We start from the raw sequence: 12,564 nt of genomic DNA, 5'->3' as shown, positions 1-12,564 counted from the left end.
TTTCCAAGTATGAGGTCATGTCACCTGTGAACAAAGCTAATTTGACTGCTTTCTTTCCAATATGTACACCTTTTATTTCTTTTTCTTGCCTAGTTGGTCTGGCTAGGACTTCTGATATTATGTTGAGTAGAGATCTTGAAAGGGTCTTGTTCTAGATCTTAGAGAAAAGGCTTTCCATTTTTCCCCATGCAGTACAATGTTGGTGTTGGGTTTGTCATATATGGCCTTTATTACTTTGAAGTATGTTCTTTCTATACTCATTTTGTTGGTAGTTTTATCATAAGACATATTGAATTTGTAATAGATTTTTAAAGCATCTATTGAAATAATTATATGCTTCTGTTCTAGGTTTTGTTAATGTGATGTATCACATTTGCCTATGTTGAACCATTTTTGCATCTTTATGATCAATCCCAGTTGATCATGGTAACTGATCTTTTTAATGTGTTGTTAAATTTGGTTTCTTAGTGTCTTGTTGGTTTTTGCATTTATGTTCACTGGAGATATTGGCTGTACTTTTCTGTTTTTATTGTGTCCTTGTTGGTTTTGGAATCAGAGAACAGACAGCCTTATAGAGTGAGTTTGGAAGTACTTATTCCTCTTTAATTAGTTTGAAGAGTTTGAGTAGAAGTATTGTCAGTTATTCTTTAAATGTTTGTTAGAATTCAGAAGTGAAGACATCAGGCCCTGAGCTTTTCTTTGATGGGAGTCTTCTTACTATGGTTTTATCCTGTTTTGGTTTGTTGATGTTTTCTGTTTCTTCATGGTTCAATCTTGATAAGTTGTATGTGTCCTGAATTTTATCTACTTCTTCTAAGTTTTACAAGTTGTTGGCCTATAATTTTTCATTATAGCCTCTAATTTGTCTTTTACTTTTATAGTCTCAATTGTTATGTCTTATTTTTTGTTTATAATTTCATTTGTATATTTTCTCTTTCAATTTTTAGCCTAGCTAGAAGTTTGTCAGTTTTATTAATCTTCATTTTAAAAAAAAGTGTTTGGCCCGGCACGGTGGCTCATGCTTGTAATCCCAGCACTTTGGGAGGCTGAGGAGGGTGAATCATGAGGTCAGGAGTTCGAGACCAGCCTGGCCAACATGGTGAAACCCCGTCTCTATTAAAAATACAAAAAATTGGCTGGGCATAGTGGTGGGTGTCTGTAATCCCAGCTACTTGGGAGGCTGAGGCAGGAGAATCACTTGAACCCGGGAGGAGGAGGTTGCAGTGAGCTGAGATCACGCCACTGCACTCTAGCTCAGGTGACAGAGTGAGACTCCTTCTCAAAAAAAAGTTTTTTTTCCAAAGGAAATTCTGCAGAGTTTGTCTCAATTTTATTTATTTCTGCTCCAATATTTATGATTTTCTTTCTTCTCCTAATTTTGGGTTTGTTTTGTTCTTGCTTTTCTAGTTTCTTGAGATGCGTAATTAAGTTGTTTATTTGAACTCTTTTTAGTACTGTTTTTGCTGTATCCTATTGATTTTGGTATGCTGTATTTCCATTTTCATTTGTTTCAAGACATTTTTAATTTATTTCTTAATGTTTTCATTGACCTGTTGGTTGTTTAGGAAATTATTCTTTGATTTCCATGAGTTTGTGTTGTTCCCAATGTTCCTCTTCATGTTGATTTTTAATTGCATTCCTTTGTGGTCAGACAAGATACCTGATAAGATTTCTACTTTAAATAATTAGCTAAGACTTGTTTTGTTGCCTAAGATATGGTCTATTCTGGATAATGTTTTGTGTGCTGATGAAAAAATATGTATTCTACAGGAATTTGGTAAAATATTCTGTAAATATCATGTAGGTCTATTAGATCTAGTGTGTACTTTAACTCTGCTGTTTCTTTGTCATTTTTTGGCTAGATGATCTGTCCTTTACTGACAGTGAGGTGTTAAAATTCCCTACCATTAGTGAATTGCAGTCTATCTCTCTCTTTATGTCTATTAGTGTTTACTTTACATATTTCGTAGTTCTGGTGTTGGGTCCATACCTATTTATAATTGTTATATCCTCTTTCTAAATTGCCCCATTTCCTCACTGTATAGTGACCTTCTTTGTCTCTGTTTATAATCCAATTTGTAGTTTATTTTATCAGATATATGTAACTTCTCTTGCTTTTTTATTTTTTCGGTTCCCAGTTGCATGAGGTATCTCAACCCCTTCACTTTCAGTTAATTTGTGCTTTTATGGGTGAGTTGGGTTTCTTGTAGGTGGCATATATGAACTATAGTTCAATCATATTTATTTATCCATTCAGCCACTTTATCTCTTAATTGGAGAATTGAATTCATTACATTCAGTGTTATTATTGACAAGTAATGACTTACTACTGCCATTTTGTTGCTCATTTGTAACATTTTTTAATATCTCTCCTTTTTTACTGTCTTTCTTTGTGGATGAGTGATGATTTTCTTTGGTAGTATGTTTTAATTCACTGCTTTTTATTTTTAATATATTTATTGTAGTTTCTTTCATTGTGTTTGCTATGACATTTACAACAATAGAGGTACACAAGTTATTTTAAAGAGATGTCAATTTCTTTCAGATCACAAAGAAAAAAATAGAAACAAAGAAAGAAAAAACTAAAATAAATTCCACTTTACATACACTTCATCACTATCTCTTCCACATTTTGATTTTTGGTTCTCTCAATTTACATATTTTTATAATGCCTATCTCTTAACAAGTTGCTATAGCTATTATTGTTTTAATAGATTTATCTTTTAGACTTTATGCTACATTTATGCATTGATTGCAACACCACAATTATAGTATCAGAGTATTTTGGGTTTGTCTGTGTACTTTCTTTTACCAGTGGGTTTTATGTCTTCAAATGTTTTCTTTTACACATTAAGTGTTTATTTTTGTTTTTATTTTTTGGTTTTTCTTTCAGATTGATGAACTCCCTTTAGTATTTCATGTAAGACAAGTCTGATACTGGTGAATTATCTCTGCTTTCTTTGGGAAATACTTTATTTATTTTTCATATTTTAAAGACAGTTTTGCTAGATGCAGTATTCTTGGGTGGCAGTGATTTTCACCACTTTGAAAATATTATCTCACTTCCTCCTGGCCCATTCGGTTTCTGTTGAGAAGTCTGTTGCCAGGTAAATTGGAACTCCTTTATATGTTATTTTCTTCTTTTCTCTTGTTGCTTTTAGGATACTGTATTGAACCTTTGATAACTTGATTATTGCATGCTTTCTGGTTCATCTTATTGGGGTCACATCTGTTTGGTGTTCTCTGACCTTCCTATACCTGGATATTTGTATCTTTCTCAAGTTCTGGAAAATTTTCTTATTACTTATTTTAACAAGCCGCCTACTCCTTGCTCTCGCTCAACTCTCTTTTGAACACTAATAATTCTTAGATTTGGTCTTTTGACGTAGGTTTCTGTATCTTGTAGGTAACATTTGTTCCTTATTATTCTTTTTTCTTTTTTTCTCCTCTGACTGTATATTTTCAAATAGCTCGTTTTGGGGCTCAACAATTATTTCCTCTGCTTGATTCATTCTGTAGTTAAGAGCCTTTAATGAATTTTTCAGTTCAGCAATATATTTTTCAGTTCTAAAATTTCAGTTTAATGTTTAATCATTATTTAAATCTCTTTGTTACATTTCTCTAAAAATTTTCTGATGTGATTTTCTTTGTTATTTTGGAGATGACTGAGTTTCCTTAAAACTGCTATTCTGGATTCTTGTTCAGAGAGCTCACATATAACTGTCTCATTAGAGTCAGTCACTTGTTTCTTGCTTTGTCCATCTGGGAGGTCATGATTCCCTGTTTGCTGTTGTTTCTTGCAGGTGTACATCTATGTATTTGCCTTGAAAAATAGGTTATTCATTCTAGTCTTTTCTGTTTGGCTTGTTTTCACTTTCCTTGGATATTTTTGTTTAAAAATTCTTTGTGATTTCCTTGGTTATTGTAGTGGTGTATCCAAGTTGTTGCTTTTCTTTTGGCACTGGATGGTTCCTTAAGCATAGATTTGCCTTGGCTCTAGTGAATAACCAAAGTACCACCCATCTTGAATTGGGGAAGTTCCAAAGGCTATATCATGCAGTATGGGAAGGCTGGCTAGGGATTCGTGCCCAGGAGACCTGTGGAATATACTTCGTATAGTGAGGTGCTGCCAAACAGCCACTCTGATTTGGCATCTCCTTTAGCTGAGTTATAGAGTAGTTTCCAGGGCTGGCGATGGTAGGCTGAGTTATAGAGTAGTTTCCAGGGCTGGCGATGGTAGTCCCACTTACCCCTATTATCTATAGCTGTCCTGAGGAATATTTCTCCCATCGGGCTGTCACAATACTTCCCATGAGTTAAAGAAGGCACAAGTCTCCTGCCAGGAAACCCAAGAAGGTGGGTAAGCTAGTTGTCCACCTCCATCTCACTTTTCCCAGTTTAGAAACTATGACTTGGCCAGGCGCGATGGCTCATGCCTGTAATCCCAGAATTTTGGAAGGTTGAGATGGGCAGATCACAAAGTCAGGAGTTCAAGATCAGCCTGGCCAATATAGTGAAACCCCGTCTTTCCTAAAAATACAAAAAAAATTAGCCAGGCTTGGTGGCGGGAGCCTGTAGTCCCAGCTACTTGGGAGGCTGAGGCAGGAGAATCACTTGAGCCAGGGAGACAGAGGTTGCAGTGAGCTGAGATCATGCCATTGCACTCCAGCCTAGGTGACAGAGTGAGATTCCATCTAAAAAAAAAAAAAAAAAGGAAACTATGACTCAAGGGAATATTTTCTATGAGCTTAGTCCTGGACAGACTGGGGAGAGATATCAAATATATGGAAGTCCAATTCTCTTACCATATGCTTAGACTTTTTTCAATGTTCTGTGGCCCCAGGAACAGTTTCCTTCTCATATTTGAGTTTGGGGATTTTGCTGGTGATAATCTCCCTGTGTTTATTTGGTTTTGGTTTTCTGTGAGGGAGGGTGACCTTAGCCAACTCTCTTCTAAGCCACTATTTTGGAATCAGTTTCATTTATTTATTTATTTTCTACATGGCTTCTTTACCTATTCATCTTCAAGTGAAGGATCAATCAGCTTTTGCTAAAACATATTTTAAAAACATGGACATGATTTGTTTGCAAACCATACTTGCTTTTAGCACACTATTGCTGATGGTCTGAGTCTTTTACCCTGAAATGATAATTCATGGCAATAGAAGTTAAAGATAATCAGTACCACAGAAGAATTCAGATGAATGCCTCTCAGTGTAATATATAATCATTTGTTCTTCAACGTGGAACTCCTTGGCTGTCCTTATTGAGTTAGGCGTACTGGAGTAGTGTCTTGGACATGAGTGTTAATTTTTCCTTTTTTTAATCTACTGTCTCTGTGGCTAACCAGGTAAATTCTTTTATCAAAGAAACAATTTACGATTGCAAATAAAAGCTACCGTCTAGGTTATTTCTGTAATCAAGTTGATATTTTGATCAAAAATGATGTCCATTATAATTTTTTATGTTTTAAACTTAAAGAAAGTTGATTCCCCTGCCCCCAAGTTAGAAAATGTACACTCATGACAATAAAGAGGAATCTCAAAGAAAATCTGTATCACAGGACTAATCAAAGTGGATGTGATTTATATGAGAAAAGGCAAATTTACATAGGGAAAACAGTGCCACATTATCCATGCAATAAAACATTAAAGGGATAGGAAATTATCACAATAAGCTAAGAAAAATGAGATGAGTTAAAAAGGCTTTTAATCACTTAAAGGAACACAAATACAATTTGTTAATAGAAACATGACAGAAATACATTGAAGAGGAAGAAAAATGATTAACTATGGGAGAGGGGCTTAACACACAAAGAGGGGAAAGTTAACTTTCCAATAAACATTTTTAATACAATTTTCTTTTGAATCATACAAATGTATTATATGGAAAATAACATTAAATTTAAATGAAAAAAGAACTAAAATATAGAAATCACATCAAGTGGTTCTATACTGATGTGACATATATAACAATGGATGCTCCCTATTTGTATACAAGCTTATTTAATTTTATTGTGCTTACATATTTTTGTCTGCATGTCTTTATTTATGCTTTTAATTTTTTTCCTTTCTATCCTTTAAAGTATTTTTTGAAACACTTCATTGCTTGTTCAGAAAGCAACTTATACTTAATTATTTCCATAATGGTGATGCTTTTTAATTACCTTTTACAATACTTAAGGTCAAATTGTATTTTACTTGTTGTAATAAAGATTTGCCATGCATAATTCTTTTACCTAAAATAAATTGTAATTAACAGTATTTTGTTCTGCATTTGGGTTTATCAGAATTTTAAATGCGGGAAGTGTTTAATATATGCAGTGGGGTAGGCAAAATAAATAGAAGGAACAATCAATTTCATTGATTTTGGAACTGCAGAAAACCCAGCCTCCAAGAAATGTCAGATAGAACATCTTTTGGCTTTGTTTCTTGCTCTTTGTATTTTCCTCAAGTTTCTCAGAGCAATGTTTGGTTTTGTATAACTACTTTTAAAAGTTGTATGTTTGCCTCAATCTCATGCTTTTTATAGAATATTTTTCCATCAGAGAGATCCCTATAAAATACCTTTTGAAAGTGCTATAGGAATGCTAATCATAATTTGGGCACTATTTAGAAAGCTCATTCAAGCATTAGGTGTCTTTTTTTCCCACCCTAGCTTTTAAGTAATTTGCCAAGATTTCTTGTTTTCCACTTTTAAAGTTTATTCACGCTTCTCTTTTACAAAAACCAAGATCAATTTAAAACTAACAGTGACCAGTAGTACTCTTAGGATCTGTTGGTCAAGAGGCACACACAGTAAATAAAGACAGCATTGCAGCAATACCATGGATATTGTTTCATTAGTATTTGGGAGCAGTTATTGCTTAACTCTATAGAAACATGTTTATTAAGCTCACTGACAGCTTGGTACACCTCCTTTAAAAATAGATATTATTATTTTTCACTTCATAACTTATTGTTCTTACATTTTATATATGTATTTTTAAAATGAAAACTTTATTATAGCAGCAACTAGGTTTTTAACAAATATTACCAACTATATTGCATAATTTGGGGAATTTTGTGGCATTAAGTAATATGAAGTTACTCCTTTAAAGTAATGAGCACATTACTGAGCTTTATGCTCCCTAATACTAAGAAAGGGACACATGGTGGACCTCTTTGAATTATGAAGGCAAAAATTGTGATATTTTGCTGTCCTGTTTTGTTTTTTTTTTTCATTTCCTATATTCCCTCAAACCTGTCAGCTTTCCATATGGCTCAGATTAAGGGAAGATACTTTCTAGGTGGACTAAGGAGACAATAGTTTTACAGTTAAGTCTTTATAATTATCCAGTGGATTAAACTGTCTGTAAAATTTTTACGGACCATAACAAGTCACAATAAGAAAATCGTAGTCATGGCCTCTGAATTTTTGGAGTAAAGGTAAAATAAATGAAAAAGACACCTTTTAAAAAGAGCTCTAGCTATTACTCTCTGAAAGATTCTAAAAAAAAACTTGCTTTCAGGAGATGGGAGACTTAAGCAGCCTATCATAAATTTAACATTATCTGATATGACTAGCCATGTAAATCATGTGACCCAGTGGCATTTTATCATCTAGAAGAATAGTTATACAAAAGACCTAAACACATTTGGAAAAGTGTAATTAAATTTTAAGAACAGTTTGCTCACCTTCCAACCTATCTTTCCAATCTTGTCATTCTGTTGTCTCTTCTTCAACCTACGTCTAAGATTTTATGTGTGTTGTTTTGTGACGATTAACAGATCCCCAAAATCCAATACATGATTTCTGTGTAGCATGGCATTAGTCCTGGCTTAATGGGTTCCAGATGGCCATGAAGAAGGAAAACTCCACGGTGGGCAGAACTTCAAATATTATATTACATTTCCTACTGTGCCTGAAAGGAGAAACACTAAAAAAATAGATCTCTTCCAATTTACAACAGGGCGCAAAGGTTTGTTCTGAAAGATTGAAAGTGTGTTTGTCCATCGTAAGGCTCATTGGTGATGTCAAGTCTGGAGGAGGCCCTTTATTACTGGGGAAAATAAACACAGTAAAACACTTGTGGATATTAGTCAGCTATCAAGGGCTTCCCTATTAGTCTCATGAAGTGGATATGGTGGAACTGTTGCGGGTTAGATATTTAACCATGAGTTTAAAAACATAGTCTTCACGCCAAAATCATTTGCAACAGGAGCAAAAATTGACAAATGGGATTTCATTAAACTAAAGAGCTTTTGCAAAGCAAAAGATACTATCAGTAAAGTAAACAGAGAACCTACAGAATGGGAGAAAGTTTTTGCAAACTATACATATGACAAAAGTCATTAGCATCTATAAGGAACTTAAACAAATTAATAAGAAAAAAACCCATTAATAATTGGGCAAAGGACATTAACATTTTCTAAAGAAGACATAAATGTGGCCAACAAACGTATGAAAAATAGCTCAACGTTGCTGATCATATGAGAAATGCAAATCAAAACCACAATGAGATACCATCTCACACCAGTCACAATAGCTATTATTAAAAAGTCAATAAATAGCAGATGCTGGTGAAGTTGCAGTTAAAAAGAATGCTGTACACTGCTGGTGGAAGTGAAAATTAGTTCAACCATTGTGGAAAATAGTGTGGTGATGCCTCTAAGAGCTAAAAGCAGAACCACCATTTGACCCAGCAATCTCATTACTCGGTATATACACAAAGGAATATAAATCATTGTACCATAAAGACACATGCATGTATATGTTTATTGCAGCACTATTCACAATAGCAAAGATATGGAATCAACCTAAATGCCAATCAGTGGTGGACTGGATAAAGAAAATGCGGTACATCTACACCATGGAATGGTATGCAGCCATAATAAAGAATGAGATCATTTCCTTTGCAGACATGAGTGGAGGTAGAGGCCTTTATTCTTAGCAAGCTAACACAGGAACAGAAAAGCAAATACTGCATCTTCTCACTTATAAGTGGGAGTTAATGATGAGAACACATGGACACATAGAAGGAAACCACACACTAGGGCCTTTCAGAGGGTGGAGGTTACAAGGAGGGAGAGGATCAGGAAAAATAATGAATGGGTAGTAGTCTTAATACCTGAATGACAAAATAATCTGTATAACAAACCTCTGTGACACAAGTTTACCTGTAAAACAAACCTGCACAGGTACCCCTGAACTTAAAATAAAGGTTGTTTTTAAACAAAACAAAAACATGGTCTTCTATTCACGAAGCTAACTTGGTTAAAAATCTTGCTAAGCACTCTTTTCCAGCAGCAACCATTAATCTTTGGCCACCTGCTGTTTAAAACCATGAGTAAATAGAGTCAGGAAAATAACCTGGTTTTTTGGTAGCAACTATTTCAGCAAAAAGGCAATAATTAATACAAATCTGAAATTTGTATTTTTTTTTAACTCATGCATGACATCCCTTTCTATAAAGATTCCCATTCCTTGAAGGCCTAAGGTGATGTGTGGGAGAGTATATTACTCCATATTTTATGTAACATTAAGTTACTGGGAACCATATTATTTCTGCTTGGACTACAAAATTTTATAGATGTTTGCTTGCTTGTTGGTGTTATATGGAAACAGCTGCTGCAGCTGTTAATTTCAGCCAACTTTTCTCTTGGGACCTAGTTTTATGCCCATGAGAGTTGGATGAAGGAATATTAGAATTATAGCCACCAGAATATAGTCACAATCACTACCCAATTTTGATAACTGTAGATCATTTTTTGATTAATTGCATTGTTCAGGCTATTTTATCTTTTAGAAATATTTCTGTCTTTTGTATCTTCTATTTTTTTATACCAACAGAGTTGTTTAATATATTCAGTCTAGCTCAACCTTTAACGAATTTTCCCAGATGTGTAGGAATTTCAGATAAGGCTCCAGCTGGTACTCCTTCATACGCAGGATTAGATGTGCTTATACCATAAAAAAAATGAAAAAATGAGCAGTAAATCCAATGTTTTCCTATTGTATTCTTATAACAATGATTTTTTAATTACCAGAAAGTACCTCATATTAATTTATTGAACAGCCATTTAAGTACTTACTTCATAGCTGGAATGTTTCAGACTCTGAGACTATGCTCAAAGATGGATCAAATGTAAAGTCCATGTGTGAAAATATAAGAAATTTTCAAAAATAAAAGCAGAGATGTAAAGTAAGAGTGAAGTCTAACGCAGTTATTCTGGTTTGACTTAAAACACCTATTCAAATTTTCTTCTGATGTGACTTTCCTTTTCTGTAGAGGGCAGAAAACTATAAGGGAAATTTCTCCAATTCATTTTCTTTTGATAATGTAAATGTGATTTAGGTCCCACATCAGAGACAAACACATTGAAATTTGAAATTTGAATGGAGATATATAGGATATGGTGCGGATATTTTATCAGTGTGGATTGCAGCAAATGTGGCATGGTTCTGGAGTCAAAATTTGCCTCTGAGGCTAGCTGATCTGGCAGAGATGGCTTCTTGATAGTAGAAAATGTGGCAGGGTATAGAATTCTGCAGCTATAATAGCAGCTTCTTGATTTTGCATGTTTCCTGATGGGAGGACAGAGTGCCTTTTGGAAGCAGTAACTGCAGCTAATTTATGCAGCTCAGAATGGAGATAGTTCTAATATTTGTATACTCAGTGAAGAAGGCCTCCTGATTTGACCAGCAGCTTCTTGATCATGGCAAAAGAAACAACTCCTTTTGCAGTTTGGTTCTGCAGCATAGACCTAAGAGCAGATTCTGGAATTTCATTCTAGACTCTCCTTCAGCCATCTCAATTCTGTAAGCCATTTGACATACTTTTTAATAAATCCCCTTCTATTTGAGTTGTGTATAGTAGAATCTGTTCCTTGACCAATACAAAGTCCTCAAAAGAATATAAAGAACACAGAAAAGGACACATTTTAAGGACTATTTTTTTACAGTAAATCAAGTTATTTTGTTAAATAATAATTGGTCCAGATAATAGTGATTTGTCTCTTTTCACTTTAAGTTAAATGCTGCTTCCTTTTCTCTGTACTCATCTGTTGCCTTGCCATCTAAAGGAAAGGTAAGAATAGAAACTACATTCAGCTACAGCATCTGTGAGGAAACATGCTTTTGAAATGCAATATCATGTTTCTAATTTGCATTGTTTGATTCCTCCTCAATCTGGTGAATGATCTTAATTCAAACTAAACTCATTTCCCAGCTGATACTCTTATGTACATGCTCTTACTTTTTTCTTCTACTTAAAAAAAATCCTTACTGCTAAACTTTCTTTTTTTAATCTTCATTCTTTTTTCTTTTGAAAACATGCGTTTTTAATATCTTAACATTCTTTGTTCTTGCAAAAGTTAATGTCAATCTCTAATTTGTTACATACGTTTTCTTTACTTTATGAGATTAAATATATAGAGTTTAAGATATTTTCCAAATTCCTTTGTTTATAACATATTTTATATGCTTATTACTTTTCAGTGCACTATGCAAATCAAATTCCCAGATTATTGAAATCATAGTTGTAAAAATAAACTGATTAACTTTAATATATTCATAAGGCCTTTTTATGGAAAAAATTTTTTAAAAGCCTGCATAGTGTAACTATAATACTTATCAATATTTAAACTGCAGTTCTAATTTGAAAACTAGGTGAAATCTCAACTGCCAAGATTCTGGGCCAGACTCAGAAGACATAACTTTTCTTTATGTCAGTTTTCCTGTCTGTAAAGTGAGCTCGTGATAGTACACATTTTGTAGGATTGCTGTTGGGATTAAATGAACACACACACACACATAAGTGCTTGTCACATAGCATATGCTATACAAATATCAATTGTGGTGGTGCTGCTGCTGCTATAGGGAAGCTACCTTTGAATGAATTTAAGGAAAGTGAATATTCTTATATTACTGATGAGAATAAATACATCGTTGAGTGGCAGTAAACAACCAGCATAAATAGTGAAATGTGGCTTTATGATACCTGGAGCTCTGTTCTCACCACATCGTTTTCTCTTTCTTTACACTTACCAAGTGCACTATAAACTAAAGCATGTGGTTTGGATCCATCACCAATACTCATTACCTAAGAAGGAAACTAATATCTCTAGAGGAAGATGGGTCCAAGCTGGAAGAGCATTGCCATAAAATAAAGATACAGTTCAAAGAGATCACCAAAGTAGACTTGTTGGAACAGACATATTGAGATTATCTTGAAAAACATAATAATTAAATGCAAAGGGATAATGAAGAGTACTGGAACAGATACATTGGAAGAGTGTACTACTGAGCTAAAGAATTAGAATGAAGAACTCATAAAACTCATTAGAAAGCTTTCATAAATAATTTTAAGAAAATGTTGCTTAGAGGCATGGAGATTACAAGTATTAAAATCTCAATAATAGGAATACCAGAAGGAAAGATAAGCAAATAGAAGGGAGAAAATAGTAATGGTGGCATATTTTCCACATCATATGGCGTTGGACAGAGATAAGATAACATACTGAAAAACTATACTAATGCTCTTGTCTTCCTTTGAAAATGTATATATTCTGATAAATTTTATAA

At 33.9% G+C, this 12,564-nt stretch overlaps 1 long non-coding RNA gene across 1 annotated transcript in view; it reads left to right on the top strand.

The window, feature by feature from the left end:
- LOC131382981 (uncharacterized) overlaps positions 1–12,564 on the top strand; it is a 157,341-nt gene that overhangs the window by 143,988 nt on the left and 789 nt on the right. The gene's annotated exons all lie outside the window — the stretch shown is intronic.

This window comes from Hylobates moloch, unplaced genomic scaffold (genome assembly GCF_009828535.3).
Source record: "Hylobates moloch isolate HMO894 unplaced genomic scaffold, HMol_V3 SCAFFOLD_3, whole genome shotgun sequence".
NCBI lineage: Eukaryota > Metazoa > Chordata > Mammalia > Primates > Hylobatidae > Hylobates > Hylobates moloch.
The sequence above is the reverse complement of the archived record's forward strand: the minus strand, read 5'-3'. Positions and strand labels throughout refer to the sequence as shown.